The sequence below is a fragment of the Zootoca vivipara genome, chromosome 13 (assembly GCF_963506605.1).
Source record: "Zootoca vivipara chromosome 13, rZooViv1.1, whole genome shotgun sequence".
NCBI classification, from domain to species: Eukaryota; Metazoa; Chordata; class Lepidosauria; order Squamata; family Lacertidae; genus Zootoca; species Zootoca vivipara.
The window spans coordinates 20,999,202-21,012,773 of record NC_083288.1 but is presented as its reverse complement, the minus strand read 5'-3'; the positions used below and the strand labels follow the sequence as shown (position 1 = coordinate 21,012,773).

General features: G+C 42.6%; 1 protein-coding gene across 2 annotated transcripts in view; it reads right to left on the bottom strand.

Annotated features, from left to right (window-relative positions):
* SP6 (Sp6 transcription factor) overlaps positions 1–13,010 on the bottom strand; it is a 33,770-nt gene extending 20,760 nt beyond the window's left edge. The window contains exons 1-2 of one of the 2 annotated variants that reach the window (XM_035136328.2): positions 12,863–13,010; positions 12,465–12,584 (exon numbers count right to left, since the gene is read on the bottom strand). The gene's annotated coding sequence lies outside the window, so the exon portion shown is untranslated. Of the gene's footprint in view, positions 1–12,464; positions 12,639–12,862 lie in introns of those variants that run through there. The other variant, XM_060281438.1, reaches the window with a different exon arrangement.
* Positions 13,011–13,572: the final 562 nt, after the last annotated feature.

Genomic DNA, 13,572 nt, shown 5'->3' with positions numbered 1-13,572 from the left:
ACATGTACTGCTCTCAAGCCAGGTGTCTCCCATCCTGTATTTGTGCCTTTCATTTTTTTTTTTTGCCCAAGTGTAGTACTTTACATTTCTCCTTGTTAAAATTCATCTTGTTTGCTTTGGCCCAGTTGTCTAATCTGTTCAGGTCATTTTGAAGTGTGATCCTGTCCTCTGGGGTATTAGCCACCCCTCCCAATTGGTGTCGTCTTCAAACTTGCTCAGGATGCCCTCAAGCCCATCATCCAAGCTGGTGCACAGCTCCCAGAATTCTTTAGTGGAAGCTGTGCACTTTAAATGTGTGGGTGTGGATGTCACCTAGGTTCAACCCCCCAGCTTTCCCAGCTAGAGCTGGGAACATTCCCTGCCTGAAATCTTACCAAGCAGGTGCCGGTCAGTATAGACAATATTGAGTTAGATGGACCAATGGTCTAGGGAGTTTCTTATGTTCCTAAAACACTAGAAAGGTAAAAACGCAAGTATTATTTAATTGTCTTGTATAGTAATTGGTTGCACTTTAACAGTGTGATTACTTGCTCTGAGCATTTAGGATGAAGGGACGATAAAATCTAAAAAGCACATTCATCCTAAATGTAGCTAAACCTCATGTGCAGGCCACAAAATGCTCAGTTCAATTTGAGCTCCACAGCAGAGATTAAAGTGTAGTCTTGATGGTATCTTTAATTGGATTAAATTATTTTGTGGTGAAGTCTACACGCTTTGGATTCACGGCTTCCACTTGAAGATTTACACATTTTGAAAGTCCAAAAGGAGTGGAAGGGGCGTCATTTGTCTCCTTTCACGTTACAAGGCAATAGGCGCCCATAACTCTTGCACAACCACATAGCACTCTAATCCAGCAATGTTCTCAAAACAGAAGCACCGCCTTTCTCCAGAGGAACCCACATGCAGCCAAAGAAGCAAATAACATTTATGACACTTATTAATACATTTGTGCATTTCTTAAAGAATGAAATGCGTGGCAGCAAAACAACAACAACAACAACTCCTTTGCCAGAAGCATAGCTGCCAAGTTTTCCCTTTTCTCGCGAGGAAGCCTATTCAGCATAAGGGAAAATCCCTTAAAAAAGGGGATAACTTGGCAGCTATGGCCAGAAGTGTGATGTAGCAGAAATTGAGATCTCTAATTAAGGCAAATGGATAGCACAGACTGGAATGGGATTAATAAGTATCCTTCTCCCCAATGAACTCTGGAGACTGTTGTTTTGCAGTGGAGGCTAGGGATCACTTAACACAGAATTTTAAGCATCTTCACCAAACTACAATTCCCAGAATTCTTGGATGGAAGTCATGATAATTAAATTGGTATAGAAGCAAAAAATGTGTTGCATCTGATAAGACAGGGATGGTGATGGTATGGATTTAAACTAGAGTTAAAGATCAACAAATGTCATGAATCATTTTGCATCTTTGGTTGCTTATGCTTTTTTAACGCTCATCTTGGTTACTACAGTTTTCTTCCTGGCTGCTCCTTGCAATCCTTCAGTTTTTGCCTCAGCCTAGAATTCTACTGACCCAACAATTCACCCCTCTATCTATATCAGAGACAGGGAAGCTCTGGCCTACCAGGTGTTGTTGGACGACAGTTCCCATCAGCTGGGCCATTGTCCATGCTATCGGGGACTAGTGGGAGATGATGGTCCAACAACATCTGAAGGGCCACTGGTTTCTCTTCCTTCACCTGCATGATGGCCTCTTCCGAGCACAATTCAAAGTGTTGGTGCTGACCTTTAAAGCCCTAAATCACCTCGGTCCAGTATACCTGAAGGAGCGTCTCCACCCCCATCGTTCTGCCCGGACACTGAGGTCCAGGGCCGAGGGCCTTCTGGCAGTTCCCTCGTTGCGAGAAGCCAAGTTGCAGGGAACAAGGCAGAGGGCCTTCTCGGTAGTGGCGCCCACCCTGTGGAACGCCCTCCCATCAGATGTCAGAGAGAAAAACAGCTACCAGATTTTTAGAAGACATCTGAAGGCAGCCCTGTTTAGGGAGGCTTTTAATCTTTAATCGATTATTTTATTCTTCTGTTGGAAGCCACCCAGAGTGTCTGGGGAAACCCAGCCAGATGGGCGGGGTATAAACAATATATTATTATTATTATTATTATTATTATTATTATTATTATTATTATTATTATTATATTCAAATCCCTGCTACAGGCTTCCCACCCCTCCTGCATTTAGCACAAATCCATAGCCTTACCTCTAAAGGTGTTTATGGCCTGCCCTGTCTTTCTAACCTTATTCCCAATATATCCCTGCTCATGACCTCCATTCTTCCAGATCTAGCACCCTCAGCTGATACGTGCTCTCTTTACTAGTTCTGCCCATTCACTATGCCTGCCCTTCAGTCCCAGAATTTTCTCCCGGAACACTTATATCAGGGCTTGGGTACTGTCGACCTCAAGTATTTGCTCAACTACAACTCCCATCATCCCTGGAACAGTGGCCACGCTGGCTGGGGCTGATGGGAGTTAGAGTCCAATGACCTTTGGAGCGCTCCCTGTCCCTGAGTAGCATGGTGACACCTCTCTCCTCCTTTCACATTACCCCTCAAAGTCATTCTCTTAAGCAAAACCTTTACTTAAGCTTCTTTCCTCTCCTATCTTCAGACTCAACAACAACAGAATTTAAGTTCTTGTAACTTATTTTGCTCCCCTTCATCATTATTTGTTACCTAACCTCTCTGATAGGTGACCCAGGTGGCGCTGTGGTTAAACCACTGAGCCTAGGGCTTGCTGATCAGAAGGTCAGCGGTTCGAATCCCTGTGACGGGGTGAGCTCCCGTTGCTCGGTCCCAGCTCCTGCCAACCTAGCAGTTTGAAAGCACGTCAAAATGCAAGTAGATAAATAGGAACCGCTACAGCGGGAAGGTAAACGGCGTTTCCATGTGCTGCTCTGGTTTGCCAGAAGCGGCTTTGTCATGCTGGCCACATGACCTGGAAGCTATACGCCGGCTCCTTCGGCCAATAATGTGAGATGAGCGCGCAACCCCAGAGTCGGTCACGACTGGACCTAATGGTCAGGGGTCCCTTTACCTTTACCTAACCTCTCTGATACCTCACCACTGTCAAACTTCTATGGGACTAATATATATTATTAAACAAAACAGGCTTTGTTTTATTAATTTTTTCCAGTCAGGGCTAGAATCAAACTGATCAGTGCGACTGTCTGAAGCCTTAATGGCAGGTTAAATTTTGCACTCTCAATTAATTAGTAGGGATGACAATAAGCAAATAGTGGTAGGTTTTGCTCATTAAGTTGTTACAGTAGCATATTTAAAAGAGAAAGTGTCCCATCATCAGGATCCTTTAAGACTGCACCTGTGGTTTTGCAACTTTCATGTATATTTCATCAATTAATTAAGCACATGAAAGTCTTGCTCTAGTCTGTTAAAATAAACCTCAGTCTAAATCTGTTCACAAGACTAATTGAAAAAAAATGTGCTTGAATTAGAAACTGAGCCACAGTCTCTAACTGAAAGATAAATTGTTTGTAGACACTTGCAGAAGCACATCTAACATGCACCTATCATTTGACAATGGTGACCAAGGGTGCTTCCGGATGGCTTGTTTACTAAGCATTCATTGGGAGGTTTGATGATGTTGCATCAAAGCAAGCGTTATCCTACACTTTCTAGTGCATTTTCCTGTCACTTTCCTAACTGCAAAAATTCTGATCTTTTGAGGAAATGCATTTGCAAGATTAACCCAATTAACTATAATTGTGCAACCTGAAATTGCTGGCATATGATTTCATCCCACCCAAAATTAGTGACTAGCCAGAGAAAACACGGCAACCATCAAAAGAAAACAAATTAAAGGAGAAAAAGACTGGGTGTATATTTCCAAAATATAAGATAAAAAACAAATAAAATAAAACCTACATACAGCAACAGTGTTTTGTTTTGTGTATGGACCTATTAGGTCCATAAATTACCATATAGCATATATTCAACACAAAAAAACAGTGACAATTTGTTGTTGACAAATGACAGCTGGACATATAAAGAAAGGGCCCCATTACCTTCAGTAGCTTAGGGCCTCATCAAACCTAAATCTGGCCCTGCACCAAAGTGTCTTAGACCAGTCTTGGGAACTAGAATAGGTTTCTGGTAGAGAAAGTAGAGCTATGTAGAGCAGGGGTCAGCAAACATTTTCAGCAGGGGGCCGGTCCACTGTCCCTCAGACCTTGTGGGGGGCCGGACTATATTTTGGAAAAAAATATGAGCGAATTCCTATGCCCCACAAATAACCCAGAGATGCATTTTAAATAAAAGGACACATTCTACTCATGTAAAAACATGCTGATTCCTGGACCGTCCGCGGGCCAGATTTAGAAGGTGATTGGGCCGCATCCGGCCCCCGGGCCTTAGTTTGAGAACTCCTGATGCAGAGTCTGTTCTTATGATCATCCAACACAGGTCGTTAGATTGCTCAACCATTTTTAACTGGGGAAATATGGGTTGAGTGATAATGGTTTTATGTCCTTCCCGCACACTCCCGCTCTGGCTGCGTGGCAAACTTTATATGTGATTGTTCCAGCATATACCTACGTAGTTCCTTTCCATTCATTGCATGGCCACATTTTATTCTGCCGGACGAAGCCAAGTCCCTTCCCCATGTGCCCACAGGAAGGATAGTTGCAGTCTCCATTAACTTCCCCACATCTCACCACAACCTGCATCACCATAATAATATTAATGGATTGGATCTAGAAAAAAACTTCTTGATGTTGAAATCAAGGTAGGCACTGCCTTCACTTAGGTCACTTCAAGATGACCTGCTTACTAAACATTCATCCCTGTTTGTTTGCAGAGCGGTTAGACGACATCGGCTACTTATTGATGAGTTTGTGGAGAGGACAGATGATGTTGTGTCAAGGCAAGTGTTATCTCACACTTTCTGATGCATTTTTCTGTCCCCTTATCTCAAAAAGTTCAATCTTTCGTGGAAGCGGTTTTGTCGTGCAATATTCTGCAACCATCTGCAATTGCATAACCTGAATTTGTTGAATCCCACCCAAAATTAGCCGCAACCCGGAAGAGTCCTTAGCTCCCATTGGGTTCAGTGGGAATGTAGCCTGGCTTCAAACTGTAATATCTTCAACTGAAACAAAGCCTGTGTGTGTTCAGCTGTGTTTTGCTCTTTTTGTGTGAGCTGTGGCATTGTGGGAGGAAAAGGTATATCAGTTGGGGGGGGGTGGATAAAAATGGCTAAACTTAATGAAAGTACCCTGTTTGCAGAAGTAGCTCAACAAGTGAGGCAGAGCCACAATGCTAGCTTCCCAGCAGTTACGTCAGTGTCTGCAAATGCACAAGCTTTTGTAAAGTGCCAATCACCCCACAATCTAGAACAGGCACCCCAAACTTCAGCCCTCCAGATGTTTTGGACTACAGTTCCCATCTCCCCCAACCACTGGTCCTGTTAGATAGGAATCATGGGAGTTGTAGGCCAAAACATCTGGAGGGCCGCAGTTTGGGGATGCCTGATCTAGAATCATAGAATTGTAGAGTTGGAAGGGACCCCAAGGGTCATCAAGTCCAACCCCCTGCAATGCAGGAATCTCTCCCAGCAAGCAACACTGCCCCACCTCCTGGGAAGCTAACATAGCGGCCCTGCGCCATCCAGCAAACAGCTTCTACTTGTTTACTCTTGCCTCTGCCTCCATGTTTCTCCTGCTGTTGTCACCCTGCACCAGACTGTAAGCTTTTGGGGGGCAGGGACCATTTTCTGCTACTTTTTCTACAACAGCTACTAGCCACAATGGCTATGCCTTACCCCCACTGTTAAAGGCAGCATACCTCCAAATGTCAGTTTCTGGGAATCGCAGATGTTGTGCTTATGTCCTGCTTGTGGGCTTTCCACAGGCATCTGGCTGGCAACTGTGAGAACAGTATGCTGGAGTAGATGGGCTACTGGCCTGGTTCAGCAGGCTCACCTTATGTTCTCCTGTTGCTTAAAACACCATCTGCACGCACGGTTTGTAATGGGCATCCAAGGAACCAGTTGCATTATCACCGTAGGCACATTGAAGATACGCATTGAAAGGACCTGTGCAGAACTCAACATACGACCCTGCACAATGAGTGTTTCACTCAACCAGCATACTACTGAAATACGGTAGTGATGTGCCCTAGTTTCCAGTCCTGTATTTGAAGGGCTGCCCAGCTGAAGTCTGCTTTGAAACTAAATCCCCCTAAGAAGGGAGAGTAGCTGCCTCGATACCGTAGTTGCTTATCATTGGTTAGTACCAACCAGGACAGCAGACTGAGCAGGCAGGCACACAGGTCACCAGGCTACAGTCTCACCATTACAGTGGTACCTCGGTTTACAAACACAATTGGTTCTGGAAGTCTGTACTTAAACTGAAGCGTACTTAACCTGAAGCGAACTTTCCCATTGAAAGTAATGGAAAGTGGATTAATCTGTTCCAGATGGGTCCGCGGAGTACTCAACCTGAAGCATACTTAACCCGAGGTATGAGTGTAATTGGTTCCGGAAGTCCGTACTTAACCTGAAGCATACTTAGCCTGAAGCGAACTTTCCCATTGAAAGTAATGGAAAGTGGATTAATCCGTTCCAGACAGGTCCGCGGAGTACTTAAACTGAAAATACTCAAACCGAGGCGTACTTAAACCGAGGTATGACTGTATGATGAGAAATATAAATATTGCTAAATGTGTGGAAATATATTCTGGAAATAATGTGGAAATCTGTGCTGTCCACTTTTAGGGTGATTCATAGCTTGTTTTCTCCTGCTCCGGAGGGTAGGACCCGAAGCAATGGCTTCAAGTTACGTATAAGAAAGGAGATTCTGACTCAACCTCAGGAAGAACCTTCTGACAGCAAGAGCTCTTTGATGGCGAAATGTGGAAGATGGTGGCTCTCCTTCCTTGGAGGGAGCCCAGACTCTGATCAAAGTTAACCAGACAAAGATAATAGATTTAAGCAAGTTTTGGCTTTGGGGGGAATAGAAGAAGAAAGTTGGGAAAGGGAATTGGAGAAAGAGATTGGAACAACAGAGGGAGAAGTGGAGAGAGGGAGGGGGTATGGAGTGGGCAAGAGATGGAGTGGGGTGAAAAATAAAATGAATTCTAAATAGGGGATGGATTAAACGATTTAAAATAGGACTGTCACAAGGAACTGGTTGAAGTTTGCAGGGAATTGCCAATCAGGGGAAGGAGGGGAGTGTTTTAAAAAGATATGGTTATTAATTAATAGCAAATTTATTAAATTAAATTGGGAATGTTTTTTAGGGAAACTATAGGCTAAGGGATTTAATTTAGATACTTGATTGATTATTTTGAAGGAATTCTATAGGATGTGAATATAACTGATTTTGTAATGATTTAGATTATGATATAAGAGTATTTGTTAATTGAGAATACTGCTGAAGATGGATTTAAAATGGACTCGGGAGGGGAGGGACGGGGAAGACGAAATGATGTTAAGAAATAGTAGATAAGATTTAATACTCTTTTTTTCTTTTTTTCTTTTCTTCTTTTTTGTGCCTTTTTTCTCTTTTTAAAAATAACTAAGATAATCGCTTATGTTATGACGATATGAAAAATGTTTAAGTTGAAAATCCTGAATAAAAATCATTTTGGGGGAAAAAATAAGCAGACGTTGGACGGCCATCTGTCATAGATGCTTTAGCTATAGTCACTGCATTGCATATGGTTGGATTAGATGACTGACAAGGTCCCTTCCAACTCTACAAATTGATGAGTCTATGTCATCATAGAATCATAGTGAACCCACATTTATTACTTCAGTAGCACCTTAAAGACCAACTAAGTTTTTATTTTGGTATGAGCTTTCGTGTGCATGCACACTTCTTCACTTACGTCAGTGCTCAAGCACTTTTAGGCTCAGTTCTGCGTACTGCAAAGCAATTGCATGGTGGATCACACTGTATGGGCCAAGCTTTCCATGTCCTACCTTCCCAGTGTGTGTGTGTGTTTGGCTGTGAACTGGTCCTGAATGAATCCTATTGCACCCACCCACAGGCCTCTTTATCCAGCTCTTGGGTCAGGACTGTCTCCCCTGGGTCACTGCTCACTGGCCTACCTTAGTGAAGGCCTTCAGTGTTTTTTGTCTTGCTGGAATATGTCCTTTCAACTGCGATACTGCCTTTTGTTTGCCTGTATGGAGACATACGCGTGTGGGAATGTATGGGTGTTATGTCAAAGAAATCTTTTTACTTCTGCATGGCACAAAGGTAGCCCATTGCACAAAGACTACATTTTGTTAGGACCCGAGATGGCAGCTTGGCAGATGACAAACCTACAGATATTTGGTCCCTCTGTATTATATTGCTTCCTATAGTACTTCTGGAAAATGTAGGTCTTTCAGGAACATGGATGTGCTTTTTGCCATTAGTGCAGTGGGCAGTCTGAGTATCTGACACACTCAGCACCTCTAAACTTGTTATAAGTATACGTTTCAAGAAACACATTCATACATTTTGGAGTTTGTGTGGTCGAACCATCTAGTTCAGATGAGACTTAGATGGCCTTTCACGAGTCACTGTTCCCTCAGCCTCTTGCAAAGGAATAGAGGAATCTGGCCATTTTCTCTCTCTCTGTTTCTAATTTTTCCAGTCCAGAATTCAGGTCGCCACATTTCTGCATCAATTTGAGGTGGGGTTTTTAAAGTCCCCACGAAAATTTGTCAGCATTTTAGTGCTGACTAAATTATTTTTGTATGCCATTCTGCAAACTAGACACATTCTTGCAAGCAATTTACCATAACATAAAGTGCATTCATGTTATTTTCATTAAATTTGTATTAGGGGAAAGTATGCAAAAAATATATGCCTTTTTGGCATACTTTCCCTTAATACACACTTTTCTGTACGAATGTTTTTGATTGATGTGGTGCACCACAAAATCCCAAGAAGCGCAAATTCTAGGGAAACTGTGTTTTAGATTGCATATTATTTCAGAAAGCACAAATTAGTTAGGTTAGCATTAAAATGCAAAGCAAACTGATTTCTCCCGCATCACATTTGTGAACACACACACACACCCCAACTGCAATAGTGACGAACACTTCTGGCTTCCTTTACAGGTTATGTTATACGGTCTATTGGGGTTGATGTGAACACTGCACCTTGAACCCTTCTGTAATTTATTAATTCTTATTAAAGCTTATTACAAATGGTAGCCTTTCCCATGCATGGAAATTTACCTCTGTGTAAGTAGGGCAAAACTAGCACATGTATTGGTTCCATGTGGGGGAACTGGAGTAAATTAAAAAGAGAGGGAGAGGGAGCGGGAGAGGAGAAAAACAAAAATGGGTAGGCCATCATCCAAGATACAGCCGACAAATCTACTTCGGGAGTTATGTCTTCCCCTATCACATGGGAGCAATTCTGTGCTTGTGGCTACTAGTCAGGTATCCAGGAATTAGATAGCCATAGCCAGTCTCACCTCCCCAGAAATACAGAAGAAGAAGAAGAAGAAGAAGAAGAAGAAGAAGAAGAAGAAGAAGAAGAAGAAGAAGAAGAAGAAGAAGAAGAAGAAGAAGAAGAAGAGTAGTAGTAGTTTTGGATTTGATATCCTGCTTTATCACTACCCGAAGGAGTCTCAAAGCGGCTAACATTCTCCTTTCCCTTCCTTCCCCACAATAAACACTCTGTGAGGTGAGTGGGGCTGAGAGACTTTCAAAGAAGTGTGCCTAGCCTAAGGTCACCCAGCAACTGCATGTGGAGGAGCGGAGACGACAACCCGGTCCACCAGATTACGAGTCTTAACCACTACACCACACTGCAGATGCACATTGGTCATGTTCATGAAGCACAAAACATATTTTACAGGCATTCTTTCGTAACCGAAAAATTGAAACAACTCTCTGGTTACAACACAGCAGTCCTGGTTCCATTGTTCACACAGGCGGCCCTAACACAAGGCAGAGTGATGTGGTTGCTTCAGGAAGCAGATGATGTTCTCCGAACACAGACAGATCTGATATGAGCTATGGGATACAGTTCACTGGAAAAAAGGTTTTCCAGTGCCAGCATCGTTGAGATAAATGAGAGCTGCGCATGAGCACAGTAGTAAGAACGAGCAAAAGTTAACTGTGCCTAATTCGTGGGCAACGCGAAGGCATTCAATCAACAGACTGCTGGGTGACCACCTTGATCCAGCCATCACTGAGAACACAAGACTGAGTTGGGCTGGCCCCTGAGACCGAACACTCGGTGGTAGGATACACCTTTTTTCTTTCTCATCTCTCTCCCAATTCTCACCTGCACGTCTTCTTCTCTACAGTGACGGAGTCCCACAAGAAAAGCATGGAGCTGCCACAAGTTACTTTGGGAATTGTGGGATCATTTGGTGCCCACGCTTGAGGAGCATTTCTCAGAGGACACAACAGGCAACCCAGGTTTGCCACTGTGCGTATGCTCAACAGAGAACTGCACCCAATCCCCACACTCTGGATGTACCTGTATGAGACATGTGTTTTCAGAAATATGTCACGTTCACATTTTTTTTGTATACACTTTAATACATATACCTAAAAATGTAGCATGTAAAGAGACCCTGAGATTCTTTGTAAGATAAACCAGCCTTTACTGACCAGATGCCCTTCAGATGTTTCGGATTACCACTCTCATCAGCACCAGCCAGCACACCTGCTGGACCTCAAGGCCAAAGTCTAGGGCCCTGAAGCCCAGCACACAAACAGCCCACATGACTACGCAGAGAATGGTAGGTGAAGGCGATAGTGGCAAACCGTTCTAGAGTCAGCACCCCTTCATCTTCTTCCTTTTAAATTATAGCCGGGGGACAGATGGCTGTGCATGTACATGGTTATGAATGCCCATTTTTTTGTTTTTACTTTAAAATTTTATTAACTCATTGGTGCAACAAACTGGTGCTTGTTCCCAAAGAAATGTGTTTATGATCAGGGCAGCAGCAGAAAATTCCATGCAAGTTGTAGGCGACAATATATGGGTGGCGCAAGGCTGGGGTAAACCATGATGTTACTATCTATCTATATCTATCTATCTATCTATCTATCTATCTATCTATCTATCTATCTATCTATCTAGTACTTAATTCCATTTATAAGTTGCTTCCTATGAAACATCTTGAAATGATTGAACCATGCCATGGACTTAAATCAAGACTTCAGTAAAACCCCAAATTCATATCTAATTTTAAATGTTGACTCCTGATTGCAAGGAAACAAGCCACTCTCAATAAGAGTGCATTCATTTATAATATTTTTTTGCAAAGTATTTAAAATACACTTCTTGGCAGGGGAGGGGGAGAGGCTGTGCTCATCTTGGGCTGACTTCCTAATGTCTTTGCAGATATACATTCCACTACCCCACAACATAATGAGAAAATTAATTTTGAAATGTGATCATTCTTTTTCAAGGCTATGGTTTTTGTTTTGTTTCTCCAGGAGACACCTAGTTGGGTGGATCCTGTTTTTCCACATTAAAGATACTTTTTAGAATGGGATTAATTTCAAAATATGAGAGCTGCATCTTTTGATATTCAGATCAAACCAACACAAATGATACATACCACCCAGACCTTTTCTGGGTTTGAAGTGTGAGAAATCTAACTTTTTATAAAATGAGGATTTTAAAAAAATAAAAACCAACTTCCTATATCATTTAGTAAGTTATATATCCTTGTTTTCATCTGCATTGGTTGTATTCATATAGATACACACACACACACACACACACACACACCCCTTATAATTTATTTAAACTGGCATGCTTTAAAAAAAATAATAATCTCATTTTGAAATGTGTCAAAAATGCGATTGTATTTTATTCATTTCCTAAAGTTGTGTAATTGCACTAAACCAGCTTTTCATCAGTCTTTTGGTCCATTATTTTATAAAGGTATTTTTGCAACTTGATATTTTGCATGCTTACTTGGAAATATGTTTTCCCTGAGTTCAACTGGACTTTCTCCTAAGTGCGCACAGGGTCGCAAGCTCAGCTACATTGCTTTGAATGCCTCACTAAACAAAAAGTACAGCTAACTAAATTATAAACTGCTTTAAAAAATGGTTTCAAAGGTTTGCATAATTCATAGCAGGAGGGCTTCCTTAGTCAGAATTAAATGACAGGATATGGACCACCAAGTTGGACGTTTAACTATGTGGCAGATCTTATTACAATGCTTCAATGAATTATGTCTCCCAGCCTTTGACTGGACTTAACCATCCAGGGGTCCTTTACCTTTTTATGGGGGTGGGTGGCAGTGGTTAGAGAACATTTCTTTACAATTGTATCTACCTGTCATTATCGGTACAAGATGACCCAACTTTTGGGTCACTTTATGGCATCCTTGGCCCACCTGTGACTTTAGCGTCTGCTTGGGAAGAGCTGTCTTCCAAAACAAAATGCACATACACACACACAGAGAGAGAGAGAAGAGACAGGGAGAGAATAATAATAAAAAATGTTTAGTTACATACTTGTTTAGAGCGACTGGTAGGAGCAGCGAACCTCCAGCAGGTCTTTCCACATTGGCTTGTCAGGCAAATTGCGTTGCTGTCTCCAAAGCAAAATCCAGAATCCAATGAAGTGAGGCAGTCCTGGTAGAGCAGTGAGAGGGAATGTGTCAGAGGCAAGTTAGGCAGGTATATGAAAGTGCCACTCCAGGAGTGACTGGTTCAAGCACTCACAGCAGGGAAGGAGCCAGGATAGAGCCAAACCCCACCTCTCAGCCCCACCCACTACCTGCTGACTTTAACCCTTTCAGTCATGGACAAATGCCTTGGCAGTGGGTCTCCTTTGCAAAAGACAGTACGTATACACATAAAGAGATGTGTATTACATATGGGAGATGGGAATATACACATCAACATGTTACCTGTCGCAACTTGAGCAGGCTAGAGCCCCCTTTTTTTCCAGATGCACAAACAGGATAATTAGAGAGGCAGAAAGCTGTGGTCTCTTTTCTCTGCTTCCTTCAAAACTTCGGTTCATTAACTGCGGTGACATGTTTGGTTGCTGTTGTTTTCGTTCTGCAGTACAGAATGAGAAATTCACACTGGAGCGCTCGGATTTGCTTCATTTTCTTTAAAACGGTGGTTAAAAAAACCAGAGATACTGAGAACAATATGTACCTGGAAGCCAACCGCTTTCCGCATCTCTGCTGCCAAACCTCAGATATGTATGGACTGGATGCAGACCCAGTTGCCTAGAGGTTGCACTCTGCACGTGATTAATGATTCTCTCTTACAGAATCAAAGAATTGTAAAGTTGGGACCCTGAGGGTCACCTCTTGTCCAATCCCTTGCAATACTGGAATCTCAGCTAAAATACATGACAGATGGCCATCCAACCTCTTATTAAAAATCCCCAAGGAAGGAGAGTCCACCGCTTCTTGTGGAAGTGTGTTCCACTGTTGACCAGCTCTTACGGCCAGAAATTTCTTCCTGATGTTTAGTTGAAATCTCTTTTCTTGTGGCTTGAATCAATTGGTTCGAGTCCTCCCCTCGGAAGCAGGTGCTGAAACACAATAGCTAACAGATTAGGACTGGATATAAAGAAACCCAGTTTTGAGCCCCGATTCCTAAT